The 18,754-nt window shown below is 37.7% G+C and overlaps 1 long non-coding RNA gene across 1 annotated transcript; it reads right to left on the reverse strand.

Moving 5' to 3' along the window:
- Nucleotides 1-582: 582 nt before the first annotated feature.
- On the reverse strand, nucleotides 583-17,927 carry LOC119150962. Its single transcript, XR_005105240.1, has 3 exons — nucleotides 17,917-17,927; nucleotides 15,063-15,065; nucleotides 583-657 (listed from the first exon to the last, which is right to left on the reverse strand). It is a non-coding gene; the product is annotated as an uncharacterized LOC119150962 (long non-coding RNA).
- Between the last annotated feature and the right edge of the window lie 827 nt (nucleotides 17,928-18,754).

The raw sequence follows: 18,754 nt of genomic DNA on the forward strand, positions 1-18,754 counted from the left end.
ATACTATTGCACCTGAAAATAGTTGTTGTGTATTCTTACAATAGAACAAAGGAAGCTAAATCTTACGATTTGCTTTCAAAATTCCTTTCCGCATGCTATTACCATGTTTGTCTTCAGCACACTTGAAGCTGCACTCCATTTTATATACCTTGTAATTTGTAGCCATATCATCTGAGCTTCTTATTTCAAAACCAATCAGCTCCCTATTCATTCACCTGCTTGTGGGTTTTGAAATACTCACTACGCACTTATCATCTCTCCAGTGTTGTTTTAGTTCCTTTTCTCATTTCTGCTAGTTTTACTTTTTGAATTTTGTACAGAAATGAACAAGATTTCTGTTATAAACAAATATGCCATGTTGTCGTCTTTGTTGTTTGCATGCATCAACAATTTCTCAAGTAGTTCTTCAGTGAATTCCAAATACTCTGTTTATATTCTATTAACTCCATACACCACCACTTGGGCTCAGCCATCGAAAAATTCAACCAGTTTTTCACCCAGAATAGAGTACATCCATCCAAGTCATGAGCAGCCAGTTTCTCCAGGAAAATGCTCTGGGAAATGGTGTCAAAGGCTATACAGATGTGATGACACTCAAGATGATCTGTTCCATATCCTTTCTCAGCACCAGGGTCAGACTGACAGGCCTGTAGTTCCCTAGATTTTCCTGCCAGCCCTTCTTGTAGGTGAGCACCACATTTGCTAACTTTCAGTCTTCTGATAAATTAATAAAAGTGATTTGGTAAGCACATCTGCCAGCTCCATTACTGTTTGGTGGATCCCATCTGGCCCCATAGACCTGTCTGTCTAAGTGATATAGCAGGTTGCTAGTCATTTCCCCTTGGGTTATGGGGTCTTCATTCTGCTGCCCATCCTGACCTTCCAGCTCAGGGGGATGGGTGTTTGGAGAACAACTGGTCTTAATATTAAAGATTGAGGTAAAGAAGGCATTACGTACCTCAGCTTTTTCTTCATCCTTTGTCACTTTGTTTCCCCCCACGTCCAAAAAAAGATGGAGATTCTCCTTAGCCCTTCTTTTGTTGTTAATGTATTTATAGAAAAAAATTATTGTCTTTTACGGCAGTAGCCAAATCAAGTTCTGTCTGGGCTTTGGCCCTTCTAACTTTCTCACTGCATAACATCACGACATCCTTATTGTTATCTGCCCCTTCTTCAAAAGGTCATAAACTTTCCTGTTTTTTCCTGAGTTCCAGCCAAAGATCTCTGTTCATCCAGGTCAGCCTTCCTCCCTGCCAGATTGTCTTTCAGCACATGGGAATGGCCTGTTCCTGCACCTTTAAGATTTCCATCTTGAAGAATGTCCAGCCTTCCTGGACTCCTTTGCCTTTCAGGACTGTCTCCCAAGGGACTCTGTCAACCAGGTTGCTAAACAAGCCAATCTCCCTTCAGAAGTCCAAGCAGTTCTGCTGACCCCCCTCCTTACTTCTCTGAGAATCAAAAACTATCATTTCATGATCATTATGCCCAAGATGCTCTCCAACCATCACATCACCCACAAGTCCTTCTCTGTTCACAAAAAACAGGCCCAGAAGGGCAGCCTCCTTAGTTGGCTTGCTCACCAGCTGTGTCAGGAAGGTATCTTCCACACGATCCAGGAATGTAGAGGAGTTATAGAGGACTGTATGAAAAATATATTTGTAAAAAGGTTGTAATGTTTGTTAAAAACATAAAAAAAAAGGGGGGGGGATAATTATCATTGATAATATACAACTGTGGGTTGGCTTCAGGGGCAGTGGGTTGGCTGATGTAGATAAGGTGCAGGTGTGGCTGGTGAAGTTAAGTGGTTGAGAGCCAATGAAGAGAGAACAGCTGAGGAAGAAGCAAGAGGAGAGAGGATATGTGCTCTGGATGAGGCGAGGAGAAGGCAGCAGAGGGACTGTATGAAGAGTATGCTGGTATGAGATGGTAAAAGACCTTGTTGCAGCTGGTTAGTTTTGAGAGTGCTGTGGCACAGGAACCTCCTAGGCTGTTTTCTCTCTGCTGTGGTATTTCCAGCAGAGCCCATGAGAACAAGGGCTAGCAATTGCATGACTTATCTCGGGAGCTTAGAGAATATTTCTTCTGCTTCTTCATCCTGGTTGGGTGGTCTATAACAGACTCCTACCATGATACTTGCATTGTTGGCCTTCCCCCTGATATTTACCCATAAACACTGAACGGTGTTATCACCATCATTAAGCTCTAGACAATCAAAATACTTCCTAACATACAGGCCTACCTCCTGTAGGCCTCTCTTTCCTTGCCTATCCCTTCTGAAGAGTTTGTAGCCATCCATTGCAGCATCCCAGTTGTGTGAGTAATCCCACCACATTTCTGTGATGGACCCCTCTGTGAAGTCAGCTGTTTAATTCTGATGCTTATTAAAAACAACTCATGAGCTCACTCCAAAAACTCTTCACTTTCTCTTCACAAGGGGTGTTAATTTTAATCCTCATTTGTAGGACATGCACTCACCATGCAAACTGCAAGATTTATCAACACTTTCAAAAAGCTGTTATCAAGTATTTCATTGCATATTGATAAAAAATGAACAGGAGAAAACCTGATCACCTCATCCCCTACATATTCCTAGCTGAAGGCTCCATCCAGGCAAGCCAAGGGCAATGGTTTTGTATTATATTTTTATCACTAACAGTTTGCCTTAAGGAAGTAATACAAAAAGGTTGTAACCCAGACATGAACTGAAAGACATGAATTCTTTCTAAAACAACCAACCACAAAAAAAACCCAAAAAAATGTATTCCAGTTCTTGAAAGTAAACTAAAATCTCCAAACTAGTCTTGTAACCAGCTTTTGAGGATATAAAGTCCAGGAGTATGAACCAGAAAAGTTCCAAAATCCTTACATATTTTTTTCATTAAATTTTTTTCATTACTGCGTTTGCATCCAAATGTTCATAAAATGCTTTTTAAATCAACTACAAAATTCAAATCAAATAAAAAATTATATTGCCTTTATCAAACTCAAGGTGAAATTTCACTATGATATAGTTGGATTTCTGTTATAAAAAGGCTTATTTTAAGAAAAGGATATATATATACCCTTTTCCCAGTTAGAAGTACTGGATGACAGGCATAACGTTCCCAATATCTGCTGGTCATTAGTCCATGTTGTACTAATGTGTTGTTAGGATGCTCACGCTAATTTCTGCTACTTAAATAATACTGAAAGTAGGGATGGACACAGAGAACACTTTAAATATGAAGTATATGAACATCTGAGTTTCAAACCAAAAGTGTTTGATACACTCAAATTCAGTACATTCAACTGAAATTCAAAGTAAATTCTTGTATTGTTATTGTTCTGGGGTTTTGCATTTGTGTGTGTTCTTTTACCCACTATCATTTACAAGTGCCTTAGAAAAAATCAGTTTGAAAATCAGTTCCAGTCTGTCCTTAAGTCACAAATCCAACTGATAGTCTAATCATAATTAGGTCCAAATAATACCTCTAATAGAAACAGATCACTTGTACATTTTCAACACTAAATCAGATAATTTTTAGTAGAATGAACGGTGTATTAAATACTACAAGACCAACTCAAGATTCAATTTTGGTTCATTTTCACCAAAGTACTGCCAAGCCCAACAAGTGATAGTAAATGGAGCTATATCCAGCTGGTGACTGGGCACAAGTGGTGTCCCCCAGGGCTCAGTACTGAGGCCAGTTCTGTTTAATATCTCAAGTTATGCCAGAGAAAGTTTAGATTGGATATTAGAAAAAATTTCTTCACTGAAAGGATGTTGAACAGGACAGACTGCCCAGAGAGATGGGGGAATCACCATCCCTGGAGGTATTTAAAAAATGCATAGATGTGGTGCTTAAGTGATGAACTGGGTTAATGCTTGGACTTGATGATCTCAAAGGTCTTTTCCATCCTAAATGATTCTATGATTCTATGAAATATAGTTCCAACTATTGGTATTACTACTTGTGGCAGCTTAACCTTAGCTGGCTGCCAGGTGCCTACCAAGCTGCTCTCTCACCTCTCCTCCTCAGCAGGGCAAGAGGAAAAAGTAAGATGAAAAAGCTCACGGATCAACATAAGGACAGAAAGATCATTCACAGGTTCCTATCATGGGCAAAACAGACTTAAATGGGGGAGATTAATTTAATTTATTGCCAATTAGAAGTAGAAAAAGATACTGAGAAACAAAACCAAAAAGAACATCTTTCCCCTGTACCCCACTTCTCAAGTTCAACTTCAGTCCTTCATTCCTGACTCTTCTACCTCCTCCCCATACTGAGTAGCACAATAGGGATGGGAAATGGGGATTGTGATCAGTTCAGAAGACTTAAACCTTGCCACTCCTTCCTCCTTACACTCTTCCCCTGCTCCACCATGGGTCGTTTCCATGGGGTACAGTCCTTCTGGAACAGACTGCCCTAGCATGGGTCCCCCATGGGCCACAGTTCCCACCACAAAACCTGTTCCTCCATGGACTCCTCTCCAGGTGCTGCAGCTTCCTTCATGTATATCTACTTGCTGCAGCATGGGGTCCTCCATGGGCTGCAGTGTGGATATGTGATCCAATGTGGTCCTCCATGGGATGCAGGAAGACAACCAGCTCCACCATGGTCTCCTCCATGGGCTGCACAGGAATCTGCTCCAGCACCTGGAGAATGTCCTCCCTCTTGGTCCTCACTGACGTTGGTGTCTATGGGGTCATTTAACATTTTTCTTGCTCCTCTCTCTCTCACAGCTACTGCACAGCACTTTTTACAGTGTCCTAAATATGTTATCACAGAGGCACCACCAGCATTGCTGATTTGGCTCCGCTTTGCCCAGCAGTCAGTCCGTTTTGGACCCAGCTAGAACTGGCTGTGCCCAACATGGGGACAGTCCTTAGTGTCTTCTCACAGAGGCCACCACTGCAGTCTCCCTGCTACCAACACCTTGCCACATAAACCAGATACCATAATTTAAAACAATTTTAAGTTGCTTAGCACCCTCAAAGAATATTGATGCCTCGGTTTTATATGCTTCCTAGGGTCGTCTGTAAGGCAATGTTAGTGATTTCTGCAAAGGCCTGGGTTTAAATCCAAGCTATAATGCTCTTTTTTAATACATAAGATAATTTTAGGTGTAATGATAGAAAAAGACTTCCATCAGAGCAGAGAGTTTCTCTAGCAAAGCTGTAATGAGAGCTGAAGGGAAAAAAAACATTTTTAAAATGGAGCTCACTAGGTTTCTAAGGGAAGTTTATATAAAGTTCTTGCTGATGTCATGAGAATGAAGATTTTTTTCCTATGTGTGCTATGCTATATCTTTTCTGTGAATCATTTAGTTTATACGTATACCTGTTGAGTAAAGATGTCACTGATAGCTTGGGAGGTTCACTGGTTATCCTGGAAAAGAATCCTTTACCTAATCGAAAGTTAAATCAAGGACTTGGGTTCCAATAGAAGGTTTCAAATTTCTGTGTATGTAAACAGCAAGAATGAGGTGATTTCTTGAGGACTGGAGCCACAGTTTAAGATAATACCTATACTACATGAATTGGCATTTCACCTTTTCTTTCCCATAGGCCAACAGCCTTTTCCTGCTCATGCAATCCTGTGGCGAGCCAAATTGAGAATCTGATCTGAGTTAAAATTAATCTGGATAAAAAAAGGCAGTTTTACCTCTGATTGGTTCCCTGATCTAGTTCAATGAGCAGCAGCACAAACATTTCTGCTAGCCCAAGGGAGGAAGCAAAGCAGGGTGAGAATAAGCTGTCAGGTAGAGAAGGAGGTCAGGACTGCTGCTTGAGGCAGCAGTGCTAGCTGACAGTGTACTTGAAACTGCAGCTTGAGGTGTTTCATATTTGCATTTTCTTCATCAAAACCAAATCTTGATGTTCTGCTCTTGATTAGTTCTGATGTTCCCTGAGAAAGGGCTACGGTATGAATCTTTACTTATGAATACTTAAAAAGTATTAGTCAGAGGTTCCACTTTCTTGAAATGAACAAAGTTTATTCATGAAAACAAAGGTGGGGTCAGTATTCACTACTAGGGGGGGCAATAAAAAAAAAAAAGCCCAGACCCATATAAAAAAAGTTAAATAAAAAGATAGTGCTCCATCAGTTCAGACTGACAATCTTTATAGCCGAGTTTCTAGCTTTTAGCAGCTCCTGTCATTGAATGTTGTGGAAAATTACTTCTCATGAAATGCCCTATTTTTAAAGGTATTAATGTGATATTTGAGTAGTTTTACAGTCGACTGCACATGTGTAGCTGTTAGACATGAAAACCAGCTGTGCAGAAGTGAATCAGCATTTTGATCTGCTCTGGTTATAACTTTTAAAGCAATGATGCTTTCACCTAAGACTAAGATTCAATTTATGTGACTATATGACTATAAACAGGGAAGACTCAAACAAGCTAGCATTCAGTTGGAAAACCAGTCAGTTGAATGCACAGGCTTGGATTCACAGAATGACTGCTGCACTGCAGATTACAATTAACTTAGAGCTGAAAATCAGTAGATACAGAGCAACTATTGCATTTCATCTGCACAGTGCTGTGAAACAGCAGCTGAAATGAGGTAAGGGTGCAGCAACATGTCATCTAGAGGTATCTGCTACCCATGTGACAAAAGATCACTTGCATGGCAAAGAAATTGCCTACTTTTTCACACATTCATGGATCATAGACTCCAATTAAATACAAATAGCTTCAAATATTTGGCAGGTAAGCAGGCTTTACAGGTAATGCTTAAGAAAGCAAATTGAATAAATCAGTTCCAGGTGACCAAATGATTATTCTGATTGTTTTGAGTGGCAGTATTAATAAGAAACAGTATTTGTTCAACTATGCAGCAACAGAGAGCATTTCAGAATCCCGGGCTTCCAAGGCAGCAAGATGTGATGCTTTGTTATAGCTGTCAACAATTTGCTGCATTGCAGGCTAATGGTAGTGGTTTAGGACAGCAGTGTTAACGCTGATGTTCACAGACTCAGTCATTAACCAGCACACTCAGGTTCTAAAATAAGATACTAACTGAGCACACAAGAGTGTTAAAACGTAAAAAACATTGTCTGTTAATTTTGAACACTAATAGATTTCTGCTAGAAATTTGTCTGCTATTACAGCAACATAACAAAATCAAAAGCAGACTTTTCATGCAGCAGGCTCCTCAGAGAATTACTTATACAGTTGGACAGATGAATGCGACAAAGAAATGGTAGATACCTATTTCTCCTCTCTCTTTTACATGTGCATACAGAAACACTCACACAAAGCACACATATGCATTTTGTTTAATAACCCCAAGTATCCCTGGTGCCTGATACCTATTTGTAGCTTGCTTTTCAATATTTCACATTTTCTTCATTAAAATAGATTAGGGAAAAAGATCTATAAATAATAATAAAAATCAATAGATGCTGCAAAATTCCACAAAGAGTTTATAAATAACCAGATTTCGTTTCCTGACTGAAAACATCAACTATTTGGTTCTCCCAGACATTGATATTCAGCAAGATATTGTCTTGTCCTCACCACTAATTTTTGGTAGCTATCCAGCAGTGAATAAAGATTTCAAGAACAAGCACACACAGACACAGAACATCATAGCATAACTTTTTATGATTAAGGTTGAAAAGAATCCTTCTGCTTAAAAGGCATCTCCTCTGTATTCCTTATTTCCATATGGATTTCCCTGAAACTGTTTTTTGTCACTGGGATTTTAGGTGAACCAAAATTAGTCTTTGGAGCCAGAGGTTCCCAAAATTGCACCACAATTTCCATAAACCAAACAAGTCCTTTTAAAAATTGTAGTGTTATAGGAGCCCAAACTGTGTTCTAATGGTCCCATCACTAAACTTAATTACTCAGTTTTCCACAGCTAGTACACAATGCCTATTACCTACAGGACACAAACTTGACAATGCCATTCATATAAGGTTTTTGCCTCTAGAACACTACATGTGCACTCAAGAAAGTGGTGGGAAGGCTCATATATAGAACAGGTGGGGAAAAAAGATCTTTGAAGGCAGTCAGCTGCTAAATAGTTTGTTGACTTTAAGGGACATACTGTGATCACTGAACCTGAGGTAAAATCTTGTACCATTAAGCCTAAGCCTTTCCTATCAGAGGTCCCATCTAACTTGTAGTCATGTTGCTACCATCAGTTTTTGTCGGGGGTGAATGTTATATGGGAGAAAACGAGCCTTGCCAATTTGCAGATCCAACTTAAAAGAATTAGTCATGGATAGGTCATTGTAGAGTATGATACTATTTTTCTACCTGGGTGATTAAACTGGAAGATAACATTAATCATTCAGCACTGATTAACTGAAAGGATCATGAAAGACATTTAATTTTTTTTAAATCCTGAAACTAAGGTCAAAAGATTTCAGTACACAGATTATCTGTGATATATGGATATTTTGTTTCTTGCATTGATTTGGTAGAAGGGTAGAAAGAAAAGTTTGGTAGCAAAGGAACTGCAAAAATTTATTGGTGGAAGACCCTGGGGGATCTGATGCTGAGGTGATGGCTGATGTGAAAAAAGATAGACTATGAATGGGATGGTATAGTACCAAAGGGACACTTTAGTCATAACAATCATGAAGGATTAAAGATGAGAGGTATACCTCTAATTTGTTTTCATTGTAAAACTTTCTATACCATCAAAGATCCCAAACTTTTGCCATAGATGTGATCCAGCACCCAGGAAAGTCTCAGCTTAAATATAAGTGATGGTTTTGATTTTCTTTTCCAAACTGGATAAATAAAATAACATTAGGGGAAACTTCTATTTCGCCTCACCTGGGGGCTGGCGCATCTCTCCCTAAACTCTTGAGCAAACCAGAAAAAGAGAAGGCGATCTTCAGAGGATTTCAGCACTATTCTTCCCATACCATTAGCTAAAACCAAGCGTAACATCACAAGCAGCCACACCTGTGAATCAGGAAATGTCTTCTCCCCACCGGTTTTTTTTGAACCAGGATTTGGAAATAGCCTGTGCTAGATCCTCTTACTCCAAATTGTGCCAGTACTGAGTAACAAATGGGGCCTTTTGATAGCCTTTTACTGAGCAAACATTGCAGGAATCCCTGATTCTCTAGCAGAAATGATAATCTCTGGAACACAAGTTACTGATGAAGTTTTTAAAAGGAAAAAAAAAAAGTTTAAATGCTGATGGTTTACCATGTCCGCGTTTTCTTGTCTTGACCTTCCAATGCCATGTATTCAAAGCAAAATTACTACCCTCATCATTGCAACATAGCAAATAATGAAGTATAACTATGAACTTTGCTATAAATCTATGTGAAAACTCCAACTACCAACATAGATATCAAATTCTAGAAGTAGCACTTCTGTATGTCTTTGCAAAAGGAGGGCTGCAACAATAAAGAGAAGAAAAGAATGAAACCTCTCAGCACTTAAGTAAGAGTATGGCATGGCAGTTAAACCTTCAATCTAGCTCTTCAGACAATGACTAAGCACATCTTGGATGCTACATACTCACTATTTGTCTTTGTAGGTAAAATAACATTCAGAGGAAGACAAACTTAGTGGAAAAGAGACTGTTTCTCACTTTCTCCAGGAGAGCAATCAGTCCAATGAACAATTTATTCTTGTATTAGTCAGGAAGTCTGCTGCAAATTCTACTATTTGCATTATCATTGTTCTGCTAAAGTTGAATCAAGTCAATGTGCTCACAGGTTAATCACCTTAGTTGCACAGGTTAGACCTGGAAGGAAAAAGAAAGTCAGAATCTTTCTTTTGAGGTCATTTTTCAAGGTTATTTCTTTCAAGTTTACTCAGGTATCCTTGTATCCAAGTATCAAGGAAGGAAACTGATACTGGTACATATATCTTAGGCTTTTTACTTACTGCATAATACATTCTGTGCTGCTTCTTTTGGGGGAAGCAACACAACATAAGGATGATCTTCATAATATTTCCTCATGTTAGAAAAAATACCAACTTAATAAAGTCCCATGCTTATTGCACTCCATCTTCCATGTTTGAGTTGTTGGGACTTTTTTCACATTAAGCAAGAATATATTTGCATTAACATATTTGATGAGCCCATAACCATGGACAGCAAGGGGAATCACTCAGAAAAGCAACAAGGAAGTTAGTGTTCCTTGGATTATTGTGTATTTACTGACAAATATATAGAAATAGCTCCTTGGGAAAAAAACACTGTAAGAATGTTATAGTTAGTATCTATTCAACTCTTAAGGTGATCCTGTAGAGTAAATGCCAAACAGAAACCAGCAACACAAGTTCTGAGGTGTGTTATACATCACCACTACTACATTCTTCAAGACACACTGTAAATAATCAAGATTCAGAACCTACACAGGCTATCATCACCGTTTGCCAGTTTCTGCCTTAAATACATATTTTCTTTCTAAATCTGATTTTTTTTTCCTGAGTTGCTGCTCTCTTCCTGACTTTTATGATCATGTTTAGTGGTGAATATGATATTCAGTTTTTTGCAAACAATTCTCAGATTAAATCTCATCTATGATGTAATACTTTTCAAATTACTTATCTGAAGGGGGGGGGGGGAGGGGGGCGGGGAAGAGCAAAACCATAAATCCAAAGCAGTATGTATATTTTAAATCAAAAGTACAGATACACATTTTCAATACCCTCTTTACCCTGAAGGTATTCATAGGCCTTCTACCCTCCGCTGAAACAAAAGGAAAGCATATGTATGGCAAAAGGCACCAGTGCCTTTTGCTATCTGTGGGTGAATACACAGTAAATGTGTAAAACCCTGGCTCTTGCTGTTTTGTAAGAATGTCATTACATAGACAGATGTTGAAAATTAAAGATGCACTGTTTTCCCTCATTACTAGGTCTAATCTTTTTGTTAAATCCCTCTTGAGATATGGCCTTAGGGATACTGCTGTAAAGTAATTCCATGAGCCTTCCCTAGACCACATTTCAGATTTTCAGACCTCAATGTCATTGCAGGACTTGGCACATATTGGGAGAACTAATGCTAAATGTTAGGAGACGGGTTTCTCAGTCAGACCTGGAAGCTGATATGGCCAATCTACATCTCTGACTATAAGAGCTCAAAGAGAAAAGGAAAGCTTTCATCATATTTTTGATAACTTCTGCAGTGCATCCCCACATCTTTAGCTGATTGTGATACTGCTATCATCTGGAAAAAGTCTGTGGAATTCTGTTTCTTGTGAGGTTACAACTTTAACTTTTTGGGCTGTCAAAAAGCCTCAAACTTTGAACTTGCTGAAATAAAGTCAGCATCATGAATATGCATGAATAAAAAACTATCAAAATGATACTGTAGATTCAGGGTAGCCATTTCATAAATTAAAACAAGGGAAGAAGCATGCTAGTGTCAGTAATAAATACGAATATTTTAATATTGGTATCAGAAGCCCAAATTCAAAACCTCTTAATTAGCTTATACTATTTATCATAAGTCTAAAAATAAAAGAACAGAAAAAGGAATTAAATTTTTAGAAAAAGAATCAAATCTGATTTGATCAAATAGTTGATTCCTCTTTTGCTTTAAACATGTAAAATCTATGAAAGTATTATTATTTAACTTTTTATTTTATTTGAGTGTTCTGCAGCTGACTTTATAAAGGGCATGGGGACTTTATTTGTCCAGTGAGGAACTATCTTCACTCAGCAGAGAGGAGTAGAAGTTCAGGGACACATTTCCTGGCTCAGTTTGTCCAGCGTAGCTGGTGTCAAGGGAACAAAAATCTCCCAGAATTGCTTGAAGGCATATGGATATCCAAATTAGTTCCTCTATCTCCTTTTTTATAACCTCACTATAGGGGACATTTCAAGGATGGGGGAGATTATGAGCAGAGGAAAAGCCAGATGACATGCTTCAGTGATACTTCAATGATGTATGTTCCCTAGTGAGCTGAAATGATTCAAATGAAAGTTTGTTTGAATTTGTTAAAAAATGACCTTAGAAACTGAAACAAATCACAGAACATTTCCCATTAGATTTACTTCTTGGACTTCTTATTTTTAATTATCAGGCACTTCAATAGTATTGAGGGTCTCCATTCATTGCTTATGACCCTACTATAAAAAGGAAAATATTTGTCCTTTTACTGTAGATAATGTGTCTGTAAGTTCTGCTGGTTTATGCTTATGAACTTCAGTGACAATGGTGAAGTTCAGGAGAGTGTGACCCAAAATGATTAGACAATTGCGTTTTGTTGTGCCATAAGTTAACAGAAACTCATATGTATGTGAAAAAAAAAAAGAAAATAAGAATTAATATTTTACTCTCTTGTTCCTAACACAGGTTGTTTTGTTCAAATTGCTATTTTAAATTATTTTTTCTTAATTACATACATGTTAATTGTGAAAACAGAAGGTATTGCTTATTTATGTACAAACAAGATGTGTTTAGTGATCAGCTGGATTTGGCCTCAGGCAAGCACTTTAAAATGTATTGCAGTCTTAAAACCCATTCAAGTTTTTCCTTTAGTGGATAAATCTAGATTTCTTTAAAAAAAAAGTCTAGTATATGTCTGTTTACCATGACAAACTAAATGTAGTATTTAAAATCTTCACATCACCCACCAGTTATAAAACTAAACAGTGGCTACTTGTGACAGAGCTAAGAAGAGAACAGATATTCCCAATTTTAAAGTACAGATAGGGCCTCACAACATAATTTTTTTTTCACCCTACCTAATACAAAAGGTAATACATAGGACTATTTTAGTCTTTTCTAAGGACTTTTGAAATCAAACACAAAAATTTTTTATGGAAAGGAAGCTAATATGAAAATTAAAAGGAGCTTATTTTATTTTCTGGGTAGGACATCCATCTCGTTCTCAAACTGTGTATGTATTTTGGAAGTATAACACGCAGTCAGAAACCCAAAATAAACCTACAGCAGCAGTAACACTATCAACAAAATTAAAAAGCATCCTGGTGACCTAGCCTTTTCTTAAGTTTGGAAAATCTTAATTCAGTCATTGTATCTTTGGAGATAAAAGCTGCAGTATTTGCAGTGTGGTCACACAGTATACATTCAAAAGATATCAAGTGTCTTCAAAGAAATGTAGGGAGCCAGACTTATTCAATCTAATCAAAAGTACAGTACAGAGGATGGGGTCATGTACCAGTTAGGAACCTGGTGTAATAGTGTGTGTGAGTGCTGGGAACTGGAGGTATGGGACACTGTACTCAGGAACAATATCAGAGACAGAACAGGCAGTAGAGAAGAAAGGAGAGAGTATGCACCAAGCCCAGGAGGAGAAGCAAAACCTTGACCAGGCATTGTAGTCAAATCAAAAAGACAAGAAATTTATTTATTAATGTAAACTTTGGGATAACAGGTAGTTGAAAGGTTCACTGGGAAGAGAAACCACAAAGAAAGTATTATAAGGAAACAAAACCAAGATAAGCACCATGGCTACTGCCAAAGGAAGTAGAAGAGTTTCTAGTAGATGAGGAAGCATCAAGAGTATTTTTTCACAGGCACTCTGCTGGCTTGCAATCAAGCTTTTCTTGGGAAAGGTATTACCTGTGCTCTCTGAGATTCCTGACTGCTTATGGGATGATTCAATTGTATACAGATTTTAGTTGTACAAGAGCTCTAATGTTAAATAAAGTGCAAAGATGAACAAATGGAAAAATATTCGATTTTCCTCTTCCCAGACAAGTATATATTTATATTTAGACAAGAGAGTGAACTGTTTAGGAATCTGCTTTGAGTGAACAAAGATAACAAAGATACTTGACCAGGAAAAGTTCATACAGAATCTTATTCTCAGTTTTGGGGAACTGAGAATAATCCTGGATAGAACCATCATCAAGGAATTTTCAGGAACAGAATTGGACACTGCCAATATGTATGATACATAGATATACTGGAGGATATTTCTTTTTTCCAGCAGCCCCTTCACCTTCATATAAGCAGAGAGTGGTAAGTCTTCAAACACCCTATTAAAGGTCCAGAGAGTGTGGGATTTGAATATGGCGGGGTTTGTCCTCCAGAGAGTGGAAATAATTAAGATGACCTGCATAGTTCCCAGATGAGCTAATAAAGATGCAATCTAATTCAGTGACAGTCCCTGCATTTTGTCTTTCCTTTCAAGTGTGGGATGGGATGAAACCCAGTTCTTCTACAATTTGTACACTCCCCTGAAGAGAAAGAGTTCCATTACACTTTAATGGTTACTTTCTGCAAACTTTGCCTTTGAGTCTTTGTAAATCTATGTCATTCCTCTTTTACTGAGCCAGTCAAAAGATATGTACCTGGTAATGAAAGATGTACCCTTTAAGTGATTTCACAAGAACACCATCCTTTATCACGATGTTGTGTTAGGGCACAATTGTGGGCAAGATGGAGCACAGTCATACTGATTCCAGTGTCCTTGCTACCCAGGGGTTGCTTTTGGAGTGCTAAAGAGATGAAAGAGGCAATCAAGAAAGAGATTCCATTTCACTCAAGTGAAGGAACATTCAGCTTGCTTTTGTGCAGTGTGTTTCTGATGACTGCTGACACATGAATAAGAGAGACCTTAAGGCAAGTCCACATCCTCTCATAAGATGTAACAAAGGCCACAAGGCTGGCTTACTTTTCTCTTACCATCTGACTTCATTCCACTGGCATTCTAAGTAAAGCACCTCATAAGAACAAAATTTGTTATAAGAAAGAAAAAAGTAGAACTAAGCCAGGAGGGAAAATTCATCATAAAAGAGGAGGTACAGGAACTTGGCAGAGATATAGACAGCTGCATTTTTGTCTTGCTTGCTTAATAGTGTAAACAACTTTTGTTGGTTAGCTTTGTATGTGACCATTCAGGAAACCCTCTACATAGACAATGTATCTTGTCAACCATTTCCTGTGTCTGTAAAATGTAATTCGTCACCCTGCACTGCCTTGGCAGCAGCCTTGTAAAGAACACACTGAATTAATGAATATTTCATAAAGATGTGATTTATTAGCATTCCACTGCCTTTGCTTTGAAAAAGATCCATCCTTCAAAAGCTGAGTGCACAAAAGCTATCTGCAGGTATGGAAAGTAGACTGAACCCCCTGAAGACAAAACCAGGATTTCTTAATAACCTCTGGGCCATACAGACTTTAGAAGAGATATTTAGTCAATCTTGTATTAATATTTTAGATGGTAAAGAAATGCAGTACTAAACTATTATACTGAGTTTTGCTGTCAGAACCATGAGCTATCAAACACAAAAAAAAATATTACCGACTTGGATTCTTTTAGTTTCATATATTTTGATGAACATATAACAAAATAGGTCACAGCACAGTACAAATACCTCTGGGCCTTCTGAGGTACCCACATTTCCATACTGATATAGAGCACTTTTCCTTCTGAAAACCCACCAGCAAATCTACCACATGCACAAATCATGAAGTTGTATGTACCTGTGTTTTTATCCTAACCACTAATGCCCTTTGGTACTATCTAATACACCAACTGCTGTAAAAACAAGCATTCTTTTCCTTTGACTGCAAATATTTATTGTGTTCAATTAATATGCTTAGTCCTGCATCTTACACAATGTTCCTTCTCTAAGAATTTGCAGACTCTGACACATGTTGCAGTGCAGGCATAAAATAAACTAGAAAATCAAATGTGGGTTTGATATCTCGGGCAGCTGTTGTTTTCTATTGGTGGTATAAAAATATGTTTTAACTGCATTTAATGCATTGCACAGTTTCAAAAGGTAGTTGCATGTTTTTTTCTCAACAGACATCCCTTATTTTCAGTGCTAGTGCAATCCCAGTATTACTTGTCCTCTGTGTGTTTGATCTGCAACTCCTGTTACACTCACCTGGTTATTACAGTGGGATTATTAAGCCCTTATCTTCAACTGTAAGAAATCATGCTTTCAATTCAGGAATCCTCTTACTCAGTAAAGATGGTAAATTCTGTAACATCAGACCATTACGGAACACAGAAGTACTTCACAATAAGAATCATCCATTATGGTTGCATTTAAATCTCTTAGACAAAACCTCTTGTGTCTCTTTCTCCAGTGACTGGAAGAGGCATAGCTCCAGTGCATAGCTTCGGGATGTGAGATCAAAGGAGAAAGAAAGATGCACGTGCATGGCAAGTTAAAAGGACAGGGTGATTTTCCCAGATGATAGATAATACTTTTGTAGTGATTTTTTTCAAATCTGTCTTAATTAGTTAATCTAATAATTTTCAGCAGAAGAAGTACCTACTGTGTGTCTTTAGACTTCAGGGAGACGAATATGTATCGGAGAGGAAAGAGACTTATGGTACAGGAGTAACATTACAAACAGGAAAAAGAAAACTAAAGAACTCCTGAGGCATTATCAAGCATCATATGATATGCATGAGACAAGAAGCCAGCAGGACTGAATGAACCTAACATATGTATAGACAAAATTCCTGCAGAGTTTGTCCCAGAACCTAGCTATGAATCTAAGCCTGAAACATTAAGGGAAAATATGAAGATACTCTTCCTAGAAGCTGGTTCTTGTGAAGAGGCACTCATCTAGGAAAAATATACCTGTAATTCATCAGAACTGTGTACAAAGCATTGTGCATAGCTCAGATGAAGCTTATTAAATACTCAATCAAATATTAGCATGATGTGCATAGAGAAATTAAAAACTATTGCATACTGTCAGAAGCTGAAGTTGTCGGACATGTCAGAAAAAAAGGAAGATCTTTTCTTGAAGCTGCCTTTTTACCCTTTAAGGAGCCATCCCCTGGCATCTTGATGGATTTTGTTGGTTTATTTTCCCCCAAAAGGGCAAAATCTGTGGTTGTGGTCATGTGTCATTATTTTCTCTGCAGATGCAGTCCTTTTCCTAATGCAGAGGTTGAAACAGTGGCAGGAGTTATATTTCACCGACTACCTAAGGTGAACGAACATACTGTCAGACAAGAAAAAAATATTTACTCTAGTTATAAAGGATTTTTGGAACCAAATGGGGTAAAGAAAATAGGCTGAGAGATTCAAAGGGACACTTAAGTGTAGGTTACTAATATATTGAAACAAGTGACTGAGTTACAGTTTTGCTGTACTTCCCTCTTTAAATAACCTGGCATACAATCTGACTAAATCACCTTTCTAGATGAAAAAAAAACATAATTTGTTGTATGTTATTAGAGATTTTGGAGAAGGTAGCACTGAACAAGAGGCTGAAGCAGCCATTGTACATACTAAGTGGGTCAGTAATAATTTACATTACATGAGGAATTTGTAGAGCAGTATATTGTTGAGGAATTTCAGTTATAATAAAAACTTATGTACTTTTCTTAGGGCTTGAAGTCCATCTTCTTAATTCATGTTAAATATCAACAAACGTAGAATTGTTGGGAAAAGCCTTTTGAAGTGGTAGAAAAGGTTAGTAACATTACTTAATAAAGTAAATAAAACCCCCTTTTGGAACAAGGCACATCAATGTGTGTGTCAGTAGGTTAAAATCCTGTCACAGCTAGGAGGTGATTGTTGACTTGATGCAGCCAGGAGAGGGGAATTCAAACTGACCACAAGATAAGAGAGTAGTATTTGAAGAATCAGGTCTAATTGACTTTGTGATTGTTGGCATCATCACCAGAGTAGTACAGAATCAAACATGGAGGTTTTGTAGTCATTTGTGAAGCAGATATATAAGATGTAGGAATAATGTCAGAGTAGTGGTTTATAACTAAATCTTTATAACTGAATTCTCAGATACAATTCTGATGCAGAACTGTGTCTGAGAATACTGTGAGAAAACAGTAAAATAAGGTTGCGTATATATCAGAGGAGAGTCAATGTGTCACTGTGTCTGATCCATTTCGTTTTTTGGATGGCCCACCAGATTACATAGAAAAAAAAGAATGCCAGCACACTGGATTTATATGGAAAGCCCTATTTCCGTAGAGGAAAAATAAAACCCATTCTCACCACTGATGTGAGACAAGATTATGTTAAGAGGTTGACTGCTCCTTCTGCGGTATCTTGAAGCAGGTCAAATAAATGTTGGCTGGGTTACACAGTCATGACAAATGTGCCAATGATGACATCACCACCTTCTGAAATTGAAAACAAACCAAAGAAAGCATGGAATTATTTGGTGAAACCTACCTACAGAGTTCACACTATTCAAAAGGAAAATCAGTCTAATGTAGTTCAAAAATAACTTGGGAGAGAAGACATTTATCCCAATCTCTTAAATGTGAAGGCCATTATAGATTGACCCAAATGCCTAAACAGTCTTTCACAGGACTTTTAGGATATTACAGAGGTTTTGCAGAAAATTTCAGTGACATTGTTGCTCCTATTACTGTACCGTGTAAAAAAATAGAAGGCTAACAAGGTAATTCTGGCTGAAGCATTCAGAGAGGCTTTAAGTAGGTAAATGCATTCTTGCCTTAATCTTTCTTGTCGCATCTTTGCTATCTGAAACATTGAGAAAATAGTTAAGCACATCCCCAATATTTGAGATGTACTTATGAAATTTACAAAATACAGAGAAAAAAAAAACCCACCTTGTTACTTTTCCTAAGGAAAAAAGTAGTGAGCAAAAGTTTTCTATTATAAAGAAAGTTCACTTTCAAGCAGCAGAATCATTATCTGATCAATTGGAAAAGTAGGCATCTCTCATACTAGTCCTCTTTAATCTGCTTTGACAGAATGAAAGGAACATATTGCTACAATAGATCCTTCTGCTTCAGGAATTTAATATGAGATTTGTTCATATCAAAGGTAAAATGTGCATATCAAAGTAGTCAATTTTTTTGGCACTTTTCAAAATACTAAATGGAATGTTTACATTTAG

This window comes from Falco rusticolus, chromosome 7 (assembly GCF_015220075.1).
Source record: "Falco rusticolus isolate bFalRus1 chromosome 7, bFalRus1.pri, whole genome shotgun sequence".
Classification (NCBI taxonomy): Eukaryota; Metazoa; Chordata; class Aves; order Falconiformes; family Falconidae; genus Falco; species Falco rusticolus.